The sequence below is a fragment of the Colius striatus genome, chromosome 3 (assembly GCF_028858725.1).
Source record: "Colius striatus isolate bColStr4 chromosome 3, bColStr4.1.hap1, whole genome shotgun sequence".
NCBI lineage: Eukaryota > Metazoa > Chordata > Aves > Coliiformes > Coliidae > Colius > Colius striatus.
In genome coordinates, this window is record NC_084761.1 from 4,271,493 (window position 1) to 4,285,313 (window position 13,821).

At 36.7% G+C, this 13,821-nt stretch overlaps 1 protein-coding gene across 9 annotated transcripts in view; it reads left to right on the forward strand.

Moving 5' to 3' along the window:
• The window catches only part of RBFOX1 (RNA binding fox-1 homolog 1), a 1,234,970-nt gene that overhangs the window by 1,007,781 nt on the left and 213,368 nt on the right, over positions 1–13,821 (forward strand). The gene's annotated exons all lie outside the window — the stretch shown is intronic.

Sequence of the window (13,821 nt, forward strand, 5' to 3'; positions counted from 1 at the left end):
ATGTGGCTACTTTATAATTTATCAATAGAAGATCAGTGTAATACTTTGCATTATCAGTTTCTGGACTCTGTGTCATCTGTTCAGAAGCAGCATATTTCCAAACTCGGTAACATTAGCAGCAGTAGATATTTTTTATATATTGCAACCTGCCAATTAGTAATACAGTGATGATTTTCTAAGTTGCATATATAACAACACTGCTCACTTTCTTAATAGGAATATGACAGCTCACTTAGACTAATAGCATCATGGTATTTTTAAAAATCTCAAGTTTGGCACTTCTTCCATTTAAAGTATAGAGCTTAGTTTTCAAAATCATCTGGGAGGTGGATCTCTGAGGTTAGTGAGTGTAAGTTCTGTGTTTCTTGTGCCCTTCAGAGCTCCCTTGTCTGCATGTGCAGTCTAAACCATCAACATTAATACTCCAACCAAACCCAAGTACAATCTGTGTTTCTTGTATTCTCATCATTATGAATTTATGGCTAAACTTCCATGTGTGAGTCTGTATGACTGGAAGATAAAAAAAAATGAGAGAGCTCATCTTTTTTTTGTAATTGATTTGCTGTATTTCAATTTAGGCACTGTTTTAATCATGTGTATGGAACTATCCAAGCTCTGCAATCCAGAATGCTGAATAGCTCCCTCATACTCAACAATACTGTTCCAAAAGAAAAGCAAAATTAAATGATAGATGGCATATGTTATACTAGTGCCTGAGGCGTTTCAGTGTGATACAGCAGAGGATTTCTCCTTTCTGTTGATTTAAAGTAAAATTAAATTATGTCCATTTGTAAATTCTTCAATGTATTAACTGAAAAAATACATATCTAATTGTTTTGCAAGACTTGCACTTCTTGCACTTCTCTGTATTCCTCCTGCTCCCATCATTGTGTTACCACAATTTCTTTTTTCTTTCTTTTTTTTTTTTTTTTTGGTGTGTGTTCAGTTGTTAGAGGGTTAATTTCTTTGACCTTTAGATTCTAATTTAAATACATCCATATTGCTTGATTACTTGATTCCCATTGTTAATAGAGAAAATTTCAATTTACCATGCTCTTGAAAAATATAAAACAATGGATAAAACATTTTCTCTCTATTGCTTGTTAAATACATGCCACATGGCTGTCTTCAGAAATGTACAAGTACCATTCAGTAGGTTTCTGGCCAGGAAATCATACTTTCTAAAGAGATACTTAGGTGTTATTTTTCTTATTTTTATAGAGATAAAATTAGATCCTGACCTTACAATGGATGAGTTTAAGATTCAACCGTAAATATTATTGAAGGAGGCATTCCTCCTCTTAATTTTGAATCATTCTGCTGAAAGCCTTGACTTAGGACAACAATAGAGGATAGAACTCTGAGTAGTGAAGTAGTTGCTAAATAGAGAGACAAAATTTGTTACACACTCTTAAATTAGGCAGAGATAAATGATGAATGGACTTCTGCAGTTTGAGTAGTTGTAATTTCATTAGAATCCACGGTGGAGTTACACTAGTGTAAATTAAATCTAAGTATTCAAGACTATATTCCTGAATACTTAAGATTTTCCTATTTTCTTATTTATCACAGATGTACTCTAGGATGAAGATGATAATGCTTATGCTCTATGTATTATTTTCTATTTTTCAGGCTAAAATACTAAATTCTTTCTTCAAAGAAAACAATATATTTGAATGAGAACTAATTACCTCTTTTTTTATTCCAAGTGACAAAAGCTAATATATCACACTTAGCCACTATAAGAAGTGCATTTCAGTAAACTAATTAAACTAATCCTATCTCTACTCATTATTCTCAGTTCTGCTAAATATTTCAACAGCAGAGATTTCTTTCATCACATAAATTACATCATACTTAAAGAAAACAATTTGCTTGATGGAGTATTTGCATTCCTAACAGTTTATTTGGGGTTTTTGGATTCAGACCTCAAGTTTCAGTTCATATTATTTATCATTTCTAGGATGGTAATTACTCTTAATTATTACTAATTATCTAAAATGATGTATAGCTTTTAATTAAATGTAAGTGCTTGGCATTCTTGCTAACATATATTAAACAGTGACAGTTCTCCTTTACACAGATAATTTAATGTTAGAAATTTGAGATATTTCCTACAGTTTACAGCCTGTAATTTCATAAAATAATGGCTGTTTTATGGGTAGGAAAAAGTTTCTTTTTGATTTTTAGAGTTATAAAATTAAAATATATATCTTTACCCATTCAGGGAAACCTGTGTTTTCGGTTAAGCCCCTGCGCTGCCTCTACACGAATGCACGCAGCCTGGGGGATAAGCAGGAGGAACTGGAGATGTGGGTGTGGGGCGATGACCTCATTGAGACAGCTGCCATGACTGGAGCACAGCCATGGAGGCTTATGTATTGTTCAGGAACAATTGATAATAAGCTCAACATGAACCAGCAATGTGCCCTCGTGGCCAAGAAGGCCAATGGCATCCTGGGATACATCAAGAAGAGTGTGGCCAGCAGGTCAAGGGAGGTTTTTCTCCCCCTCTACTCTGCCCTGGTGAGGCCTCATCTGGAGTATTGTGTCCAGTTCTGGGCTCCTCAGCTCAAGAGGGACAGGGAAGTGCTGGAGAGAGTCCAGCACAGGGCCACCAAGATGATCAGGGGACTGGAACATCTTTCACATGAGGAAAGGCTGCAGGAACTGGGGCTGTTTAGTCTGGAGAAGAGGAGACTAAGGGGAGATCTTATTAACATTTATAAATATATAAATGGTGGATATCAGGAGGTTGGGACATCCCTTTTTTCTATAGTAGCTAGCAACAGGACAAGGGGTGATGGGATGAAGCTGAAACACAAAAAGTTTCACTTAAATATATAAAAAAACTATTTTACTGTTCAGGTGAGGGAGCCGTGGCACAGGCTGCCCAGAGGGGTTGTGGAGTCTCCTTCCTTGGAGATCTTCAAGACATGCCTGGACATGTTCCTATGCGACCTGATCTAGGTGAACCTGCTTCTGCAGGAGATTTGGACTAGGTGATCTCTGAAGTTCACTTCCAAACCCTACCATTCTGTGATTTTGTGATATTATCTGTGTAGAAAGATTACTAAGTTTTTTTCTTTCGTCAAACCACTTGTATCACAAAAGTAATTAAGTTTTAATGACAGTTTTATATCTGGACTTGAATTTCTGTTACTGTTCCTAGCTTGACAGACTCCTGACTCTAGGTAAATCCTCATTGTTTTAGAAAATTCACACAGAAAGGGACTTTATTATGGTTGGCTCCAGAAGAGGATCCTGCAAGATTTCTTGAAAAAAGACAGACAGACAACTGACAGACAATTTGTAAATTGTTTTATCTTAAGTGCTGTGGGTTATGGTCCCTCAACTCAACACATCATGAAAGCTATCTCCCTACTATGCTTGGCAAGTCCAATCTGCCAACTTGAATTAATAGAACTGTAGTTCCATCTTCCAGATATCAAGGAAGCATCAATAAACACTTCTCAGTGACAATTTACCCTGGTCAGTTATCAAGTGCTTATTCCTAGTTTATCAAAAAGACCATGGAGATTCTTTTTCTGTAGTCTGTGCAGTTCCTTTTCTGATGTGTACCCAAAAGAGGAAATTGGTATGCAAATTTTTGAAATTTGAGTTTCCTTTCATTCATCTAATTAGCAAAGATGTTACATACAAAGAAGTTTCAAATGTGATCAACAGAGATTAGTCTAGTGATGTCATCCGGTCATATTTGTATTTAAAATGTCATATATTGCAAACATATCTTTGATTACCAGAAATGTAGGAAGGGAAAAGTTAATGGAGCATGTGATACAATTTCCTTTTTCCTTTTTCTAATACATTTATCTTCCTTACCATTTTGGAGAATGTCAAGCAAAATTTTGAAGAAAAAAAAGTAGCTGCTATGAATAACAGTTCTTAATTACTTGTTTCAAAATATGGTATGAACCATTCACTCTGAAAAGTATAGTAAAATGACTAACTTTTCTTGTGAAAAATATTTTGATTTCATTAGTTTTTTAAAAAGTTTTTAATAGATTATAAATAGCCAGACCCAAAAAGTAAATATTATGTGTAATGTTTTTTTAGTTTCTTAAAATACTAATAGATTGCGTTGACAAAGGTGTTTAATAAGGGAGAAATTGTAGGTGTTAGAGCTTTTCACTTCATGTTGCTTCAGATTTGAATGCTGTCAGGAGTGACTGAAAATTGATGGCACTGATACACACTCAGTGACCTCTGTATCAAGCTTGCTGTCCATGCAAAAGGTTCTAGTGGTAGACATCTAAAGCCCTTCTAGCATGTGGCGTTCTTTGAGTGTGACAGAACACTCAAAAGATTCAATGGATCTGGAAACCAAACTATGGATCCTTTGTGTGAGTCTTCTGGTGTGGTCAGACTTCGGAGCTCACTATTGTGCATGAAAAAGCCTGTGATCACATTGTACGTGTTTGGAAAACGCCTGTGAAAACTTGAAGTTGTCTGACGGTTTTAAGTGCTTTCCAGGTGTTCTGGATGTTATTCTCAAGTTTGTCTTGTTCATGCAAACTGCTGAGCAGTACTGTTAGTAGTAAAGTTGAGGCTACTTCTGTTGAAACCAAAGCAGAATGGGAGGTACACAGACCTGGGTAAAAATGAGGCTTTAAAAAATGCATAAGTAGAGATGGATGAGGTAAGTGCTCAGAAGATCAGTGAAAAATGTTGTGAAGGTCTCAGATTGCAGTTTTGAAGTTTTGATGAATTTAGAGTACTCTGTTTTGCTTAAGTAAGATTTAAGATTTTGCAGGTCAGATTTAAAAATAATAAATCCACATACACAAACACAAAACCCCCAGACTGTGAATGGCATATGGTGTATGATAAATAAGACATGCTTTATCCACATAGGGTGTGAGCATAGAGCAAGCAACTTTCTACTGTGAGTTGTCTGGTATTTGTCTCCTGGGTGGTTTTATTTACTGTTTATGTATTTTTCTCACTCTTTTGCATTATAGAATCACATTGCTTAGTATTAGTTATCAATAAGTGCTAAACTTCACTTGTCGATATGATAATACCTCATAAAATTAGTCATACTCTTCAAAGTAGGCCCTGCCTGAGTAAACTGAAGTGTGTATGTAGCTTCAGTTTGCTTGTCTAGCCTTTGGCAGTCAGCTATGTATTTTACTTGACAGATGTATGTACTTACTTTTTTAATACATCTGTATATTTGAGAAGTCATCTCTAAGATTATGTAGTAACCTTACATGGCAAGTCTATCTGATAATGTTTTAAATTTCAAATTCCAATGTTAATTTCTTGAAGTACCTTGTACATACATATTTATGTCTATTTATACAGAACTTATCTGTATAATTTTTCCATTAAGAAATACCTGTGTGTTTATGTGGTGTAAACTACACGTAATTTATGGTTATAGAATTTTTTACAATAAGCTTGTTCAGTGGTACTCTTTTATTTCAATTTGCATTAATTATTGAGTGCCAGCCTGTAAAACATGCCTGTAAACAAAGAGAGTTTTTTTTAGAAATAGAAGAAAATAAGATCTTGACTTTATGTTTTTCTTTCAGGCCCATCTTACTTATTTAACAAGGAGTCTTTCCTTATCCTCTTTTGACAGTTTACAGTAACTCCCATACTTCTAAATAATTGGCATGTACCAAACTCCAGTTAAAGCATATATATCCTTCCTGAATAATGCAGTAAGCTAAATGTACTTGAAATTTAATATGGTTTCATATTGGTAAATGAGATGTATTTGTGGATTATGTTGTTCATATATTAGCTATGTTCAATGATAAATTCATGATAAATACCTCATTGGTCAAAAGGTCTATGGGTAATGAAAGTATCTTAGAGAACTGGGACAGCAGAGGACTTGCCCTAGGTGGAAGAGGAAGAGGTTAAAGACTTGTTGGCCAAGCTTAAGGCTCGTAAGTCAATGGGTCCTGATGGGATGCATCCTAGAGTGCTGAGAGAGCTGGCTAAGCCTCTCTCCATCATTTTTGAACAATCATGGAGGACAGGTGATGTGCCTGAGGACTAGAGAAAGGCCACTGTCACGCCAGTCTTCAAAAAGGGCAAAAAGAATGACCCAGGAAACTAAAGGCTGATCAGCCTCACCTCCATCCCTGGAGAAGTGATGGAACAACTCATCCTGAATGTTATCACTGAACATATGAATTACAAGATAGTTATCAGGGGGAGTCAACATGGCTTCACCAAGGGGAAATCCTGTTTGACCAACCTGATGCCTTCTATGAGTGCATAACCGGATGGCTAGATGAGGGGAAAGCAGCAGATGTCATCTACCTTGACTTCAGCAAGGCTTTTGACACTGTCTCCCATAACATCCTCATCAGAAAGCTCAAGCAGTGTGTCTTGGATGAGTGGACAGTGAGGTGGATGGAGAGCTGTCTGAATGGCAGAGCCCAAGGGTGGTGGTCAGTGGCACAGAGTCGAGTTGGATGCCTGTGGCCAGTGGAGTTCCACAGGGATTGGTTCTGGGGACAATCTTCAATGTTTTCATCAATGACCTGGATGAGGGGACAGAGTGTATCCTCAGCAAGTTCTCTGACGACACCAAGCTGGGAGGACTGGCTGATTCCCCAGAGGCTGTGCTGCCATTCAGCAGGATCTCGACCAGCTTGAGACTTGGGTAGAGAGGAATCTCATGAGGTTCAACAAAGACAAGTGCAGAGTCCTGCATCTGGGAAGGTACAACCCCATGCACCAGTACAGGCTGAGGGTTGAACCGCTCTGCAGAGAAACCTAGGAGTCCTGATTGATAATAAGCTAAATATGAGCCAGCAATGTGCCCTCGTGGCCAAGAAGGCCAATGGCAGCCTGGGATGCATCAAGAAGAGTGTGGGCAGCAGGTCAAGGGAGGTTCTTCTCCCCCTCTACTCTGCCCTGGCGAGGCCTCATCTGGAGTCCTGTGTCCAGTTCTGGGCTCCTCAGCTCAAGAGGGACAGGGAAGTGCTGGAGAGAGTCCAGCACAGGGCCACCAAGATGATCAGGGGAATGGAACATCTTTCACATCATGAAAGGCTGCGGGAACTGGCGTTTATACTAGAGAAGAGGAGAATGAGGGGAGATCTTATTAACATATACAAATATCTAAAGGGTGGTTATCAAGAGGTTGGGACATCCCTTTTTTCTATGGTAGCTAGAAAGAGGACAAGGGGTAATGGGATGAAGCTGGAACACAAAAAGTTCCACTTAAATATATGAAAAACCTATTTCACCGTGAGGGTGAGGGAGCCCTGGCACAGGCTGCCCAGAGGGGTTGTGGAGTCTCCTTCCTTGGAGATCTTCAAGACCCTCCTGGATGTGTCCCTTTGCGACCTGATCTAGGTGACCCTGCTTCTGCAGGGGGGTTGGTCTAGATGATCTCTAAAGGTCCCTTCCAACCCTACCATTCTATGATTCTATGAACTGACAAAAATGAAACTGTTAATGTGCTGGAAATCACTTCAAATTTTTTAAGGAGTTGGTAGACTGCAAACTTCATGTAAATCTGTGCTTAAATTCTAGTAGTATAGTGTTTTCACAAGGGACAAGAGAATACACAGTCTGAAGACCAGATCTTTGACTTTTTAAAGTCATTATAGCTCAACTGACGTTACTCCCCTTGAGGACCTGACCTCAAGTGCTCAATTCTATTATATTCTATTATACCTACTATATTCTATTATACCAATTCTATTTTTTTGCTAGGCAAAGAAGATGATGACAGTAGATTCCCATGCACTCTCACAGCAGCAGTTTCATATATTTGATGAGCTCACATTCACAAGACATCACCACATCCTGTAGTATACAGCCAGGTGGACCAGACATAACGTAGTCCATAGTGAGTAAATAGTACTACATGGTATTAAGCTGTATATCCATTACTTTCTAGAACTGTGATGACTGGCCGTTGGTGCTGGCTTGGGGATATAGTATTAGGAAATCTTCCTGATTGATGAATCCAATAAAAAGTTTTCTCTTTTTGTCATATTCTTCTATCCTACCATATGTTCTAAGAATTTCATCCTAAAGTGGCCACCTAACAAAGACACCGATACTATAATGTGTAAGTGACAAAATCTAAAGAAACACCAGTGTACTCATTACAAAATAGTTTCATTACTGCTGATCATGATAATAGAGAGGTATTTAGAAAGGAGATTAATCAAAATGCACAAATAGATCTTGAGACGTAAGCATTTGTTCATACCCAGGTGTTAAAAGAATATTCCCAAACTGTTTAAGTGGTCTTTAGATACTGTAGGCACAGAACCTGTTATTAAGAGGACAGACATTTATGTTTATTTCTTGTTATTTAAAATGCTAAACATTCTGATATAATACTTAGAATATTGAAAACAAAAGCTGATCATACTGATAAAACTGGTCTGTAACAAATTAATACCTTGAAAAGATGCTGGTTTTGCATGACTGGGCCATGTAGCCTAATTTCAAATCTAGACTATTGGACTAGTGCTTTTATCTTTGATCCCACAATATCTCTCTTGAAGGAGTCTGCAGCTAAGGTATTATTGTGAGATACTTTAATTGCTCCAAAACATCAGGGCTGATATTATGAATTAATTATGAATTCAACACACAATTAGTTCAAAGTCTAATGGTATCCACAAGACTTAAAAGTGCATGTGATGGCTTGAATTAACCACATGGTGCAGTTGGATCATGACAGGTGGACACAAAGTAGAGTAAGTGCATATAAGATCTAGTAGGATGAGGGGAACGGAAATTGATCCCATTAGAGGAGAGGCAGGCATGTTAAGTCAAGCACAGAAAAGGTCTGAGGATATTAGTGCTTCCTATGAATACTTTGGAGTAAACAACTGGGAGATGGACAGCATTTTAAGCTAAAAGGCACAAAGATAAATAGGTAAATGCTCTCTGTAATACTTCACGGAGAGATATTAAAGAACTTTTAAATTAAATAGTGACATCAGGCTGTTTCTGAAACAAGGTTCCAGTTTGAGCATAGACCAGAGGTCAGATAGTTACCAAATTTTAAGAAGGATTTCTTCAGGTTTTTAATGGAAAGTATAGCATGTGGCTTCCTAGCAGGTGACTGGACTCGCTGACTCAGGATTTATTTCCCACCTCTGCTTTCTTTCCAAGAAGAGTCAGTCACAAATGCTCTGACATTTTGAACTGCCAAAATCCTTGCAGTTGATAGCATTAACCTGCTAAATTTGTCCACTAATAATAGGAAATCTGTGATCTTGTCACCCACATTCAGTAATTTGAACATGTTACAACTATAGTTTGATGATAGTGTTACTTTTCCTAAACCCCGTCTTGGATGTGTGGAAAACATGAAAAATTCTTGGAAGATATTTGGTCAGTCAGTTGCACCCACAGAGTCCCTTTGGTTTCATAGTCTTCAGGGGTATGCCAGTCTGTTCTGTGATGCTGACTTTAAGTTCTGAGGTTCTATATATATTTAAATAGCCCATCTTATGTGGTAAAAGAATTTTGTATCAGTGTAAAAGAAATTGAAGTGTAGTCTGTAATTGGTAATGTAGCTCACATGGTGTGTGATGAGTTGGAAAACAATAACAGAAGTGACCACAGCCAATGTGTGCAGCCCTCTTGCCTTACCATTTTTCCATTTTCTTAAGCATTTATGGCCAATTGAACTGATACAGTGTGCAGCAAATAGATAGTTTCCACATATTTCTGTGTATGCTGTCGAATTCATATATTTTAAACATTACTAATAGTAAGTGTAGAGAGAAAAAAAAGTATGTATTTTGAGACTATGCTAAATGTCAAATGTAGCAACTACACTGTGACTGAGGACAGTTCTGGTGCTTGCAAAATCAACTATATTAAGTTTTTCACTTGTAAAATCTTACTTGGGATTTACTTTTCAGGAACTTTGCTTTGTGCAAAGTTTAATTTCAGTTAAAATCTCAGTGAAAGGAAGCCTCTGCTGCTTTTGTCAGTGAAGTCGGCACTTATATAGCTGTGTGTATGCTTTTAATGCATTGCTAAATTAATACTGTTTTCAAAGATTAATAGCATGCTACCTGCACAAAAAAAAATGGAACAGCTCTAGGTCAAATAGAATTCTTATGGTTGTAAGAGTACATACTTTGTGTATGTAGATACTGTCATTACTGTAGTGAGGAATAAATTATAATAAAATCCAACTTCAGATCTTTAAGATTCTGAGGGACTACATCTGATAATATACATTCACAGAAGCCTTTTCCTGGTTTTAAATAAACCTTACTTAAATAAAACTTACTGTACCGAGTCAGAACTTAGCGTTGTGTAAAATATATCCTTATATCCTTGTGAGTATTATTTTCAGGATGCCTGAAGTTATCTTATGTGCCAGATTTGCTCCCTATTTGATTTTACTCATTACTGCCTGTATTAAATTGTTGTAGTTCCAGCTGCATTAGCTTACATCTTAGGCACTCTCTTTCTATTTTTATTGAGAATCATCAGTAAAACAAAGAGAAAGTTATCCTTTCCTTTTCAGAGGAGGTAGAGGCATTTATATGCCATGTGTTTTATCAGAATGAAACCTTTCTTGGCACTCTTAAGGAGTAATTCTTTTTCTTCCTTTCCTTTTCATAGATTCATAGAATCACAGAATGGTAGGGGTTGGAAGGGACCTTTAGAGATCGTGTAGTCTAATCCCCCCTGTTAGAGCAGGTCCACCTAGATCAGATCACAAAGGAACATGTGCCGATGGGTTTTGAAAACATCCAGAGAAGGAGCCTCCACACCGTCCCTAGGCAGCCTGTGCCAGGGTTCTGTCATCCTCACAGTAAAATAGTTTTTCCTTATCTTTAAATGGACCTTTTTTTGTTCCAACTTCTTTCCATTACCCCTTGATCTATCACTGGATACAGTAGAAAAAAAAGGGATGCCCAAACCTCCTAACACCCACCATTTAGATATTTGTAAATATTAATGGGATCCCCCTCCCTTGCTGTCTCCTCTTCTCTAGACTAAATAGCCCCAGTTCCCACAATCTTTCCTCACAAAAAAGATAAGTCACCTAATCATCTTTTTGGACATTTTTTCATGTTAAGCAATCAGCTAAATAAGCATTTTAAACTGTCACTCAAGTTACTTAATGTACTCCTGATGTATAGCTTGACAATTCATAGGCACAGAAAGTATTCTATCCATATTTTCATTATTATATCGAGATATATGTATATTATAGAAATGAGGTGAGGAGGCATTTGCGTGTGTGCATATATTGATGTCTGTATGTAGCCAAAGAAACAGAAGGTTGAAATACAAGTAGGCAAATAAGCAAGAAATAATATTTGCTCTTTTTTTGGCCTTTTCAAATTAATAAAGTGTGCTCGTGTTTTGGGTGATTCAGTGATGTCAGCTTGTTCCAGCCGCTTTGGAGACTTAATTTGAAAGGAAATTGATTTGAATAACATAGCAAATTCCTATGGATGATATCACCAACTGTGGAATTGTGACAGGCTAGGTAGGAAGGAAAGATTAGAAAAATAAACTGCAGCAGAATTGTAACAAAAAGTTTGCTCTGTGCTGGTGGTTAACCTAACTGAATTGTACATGCTGGTAGAATACGTGATCTCTGACAAGAAGTAAAGCCTTGAATGTTTTGATCATTTAATGACTTCCTACAGCTGATTATTCCAACCACATTCTTTCTGGAGGAAACACTCTGCCTTTCCCATTCTTTTAATGTCATCTTTTGAACTGTTGTGTAGGTCTTCCTTTTGCAGAATATGTTTGAACCTCAGAGGCAGTTACAGCGTAGAGTGAAATAATCCATGTTTCTGGATATTACTGAATACTGTTGGGTTCCCAGATAAATATGTATAAAAAGATTGTTACTTCATCTCTGATCACAACCTTTTGATTAATCTTGACTTTCCTTTGGGCAGTGCTGCAGAATTTTCCCTGTGAAACAGCCAAGTAAGCATTAAAGATTTTAATTATTAAACTTAGTTAAGGTATAAATTCAGGTTTTAAGTGAATGGAGTATTTTGGTAGATTAGCATGTAATACCATCCTCTGTAATGATAAATTGGGTTTTTTTTGAGAAATACAGCCCTGAGTAAAAGACTACTTAGCCCTTTCAGTCTTTTTATAACCAACATAAGACATATGGAAGTAGAATAAAGTAACCTCACAGCAGAGGAACAAACTGACCTTTTAGCCGTGTAAAGTTTGATCAGATTGCTGGACTAGCAGGAGTGTGAAAAATGTTAAGGTGGTCTAGCATCTCTTGAGCTGGAAAAGAGCATATAACTGCAGGTAAAGTGGTGAGTAAAATGCATCTTGCAGAAAGATGGAGTTTGATGTATTACAGATGACAGATATTGGATGCCTTTATGGTAGTATTAATATAATCATAATGTATATTATACAGAAAGAACATTATATATATTGTAAAAAAGGAAAGTAGGACTGTGAGATAGGATTAAAAAAATCTCACATACACAATTTCAAATTCATTGTTACTGCATAGCAACACAATATAGTGAAAGGATTGTACAGCAGGACTGCGAAATAAGAGTGCCTTTTTCTCACAGTTAATTTAGCATTATTGCATAAGAAGAAAACAGATGTTTTCTGTTCTATGAAGAACACTCCATTTTCTGTCAGATTGAGGTAAAGATCTGCTATCAGAGAGATACATTATTATTTCCATTACCAAAAAAGAGAGTAGATCTTTACAATCAGTGGTGCTGTCCATTTAACTTTTGACAAGCCTCTTGCTACTGGACCCTCTAGTTCTGAGGAGGTAGAGACCAAAGCCACAGTGCTGTAATTATGGAAAATGTGTTTTATAGTGTGGTGCTTAAAACCACTGTCACATTTTCCCCGACTCATTCCCTTACACTCAGGAAATTTTGCAGTGTCAGCACAAGATCTGCATTTTATGGATAATACGTATCTTAGACTATCAAACTGAATTAACTCAGTGGTGTGTAGAGCTGACTACATGGCAAATGCATATGTATCAATTGAAATCAACATCAAGTTGTCATGTAATGTCTTTCCAGATAATTATGGAGGGTTATATTAATTTTACTTATTTCTTGGTGTTAATATTTTAATCTAATGCACCTTTCACCTCCAACCCCAGCTTTTTTTACCAGTGCCACCTGAAATCCCTAATTTCAATTTTTTCCCCTGATACAACTGTTACTGAATTTTAGAAGTATTAGCTGGAAATGGTTATACTCTGAAATTATGGTGCCTAATTGAAGAACCAAATATTAGAGGGCTCAATAATGATATTACAGTTCTAATTACTCTTATAACTATATTATATTACTTATATTACTCTAATAACTCTTATTACAGTTCTTTTAAATTTAGTGCAAAAGCAGTTACTACTTAAAATAACCCCTATCAGCACAGACAAAATGTACAAAGCAAATGTAATATGGGCAAACGTTATGCTGCTTTCTCTGAAGTATTCAGGTGACCTTATTCTGTAGCATCATGAAAAAATGATGTTGGGATAAGAAGGTCTTTTAGACATCAAGCAATAACGAGTCTTTGTCTTTTGCCATAGAGACTTCCAAGTATATAGCAACTACTGTAGAAAGGAATTCCACAGCTGATTTTATTTGTATGATATGTAGATAAAATCCTAGTAGACTTTCCTTCCTAGAGACACAAGTAATAGTTATAGGGTGATGATGCATGTGCATTGCAAAAATGTCTTTGATTAAAGTACCATTCTGTCAACAAAATCTATTCTGTTATTAATAGGTGTTTTCATGTATACATATACTTGTTGGAATATTACAAAGAGTTACAGGACAAAATGAAGCTATTTATTGATCA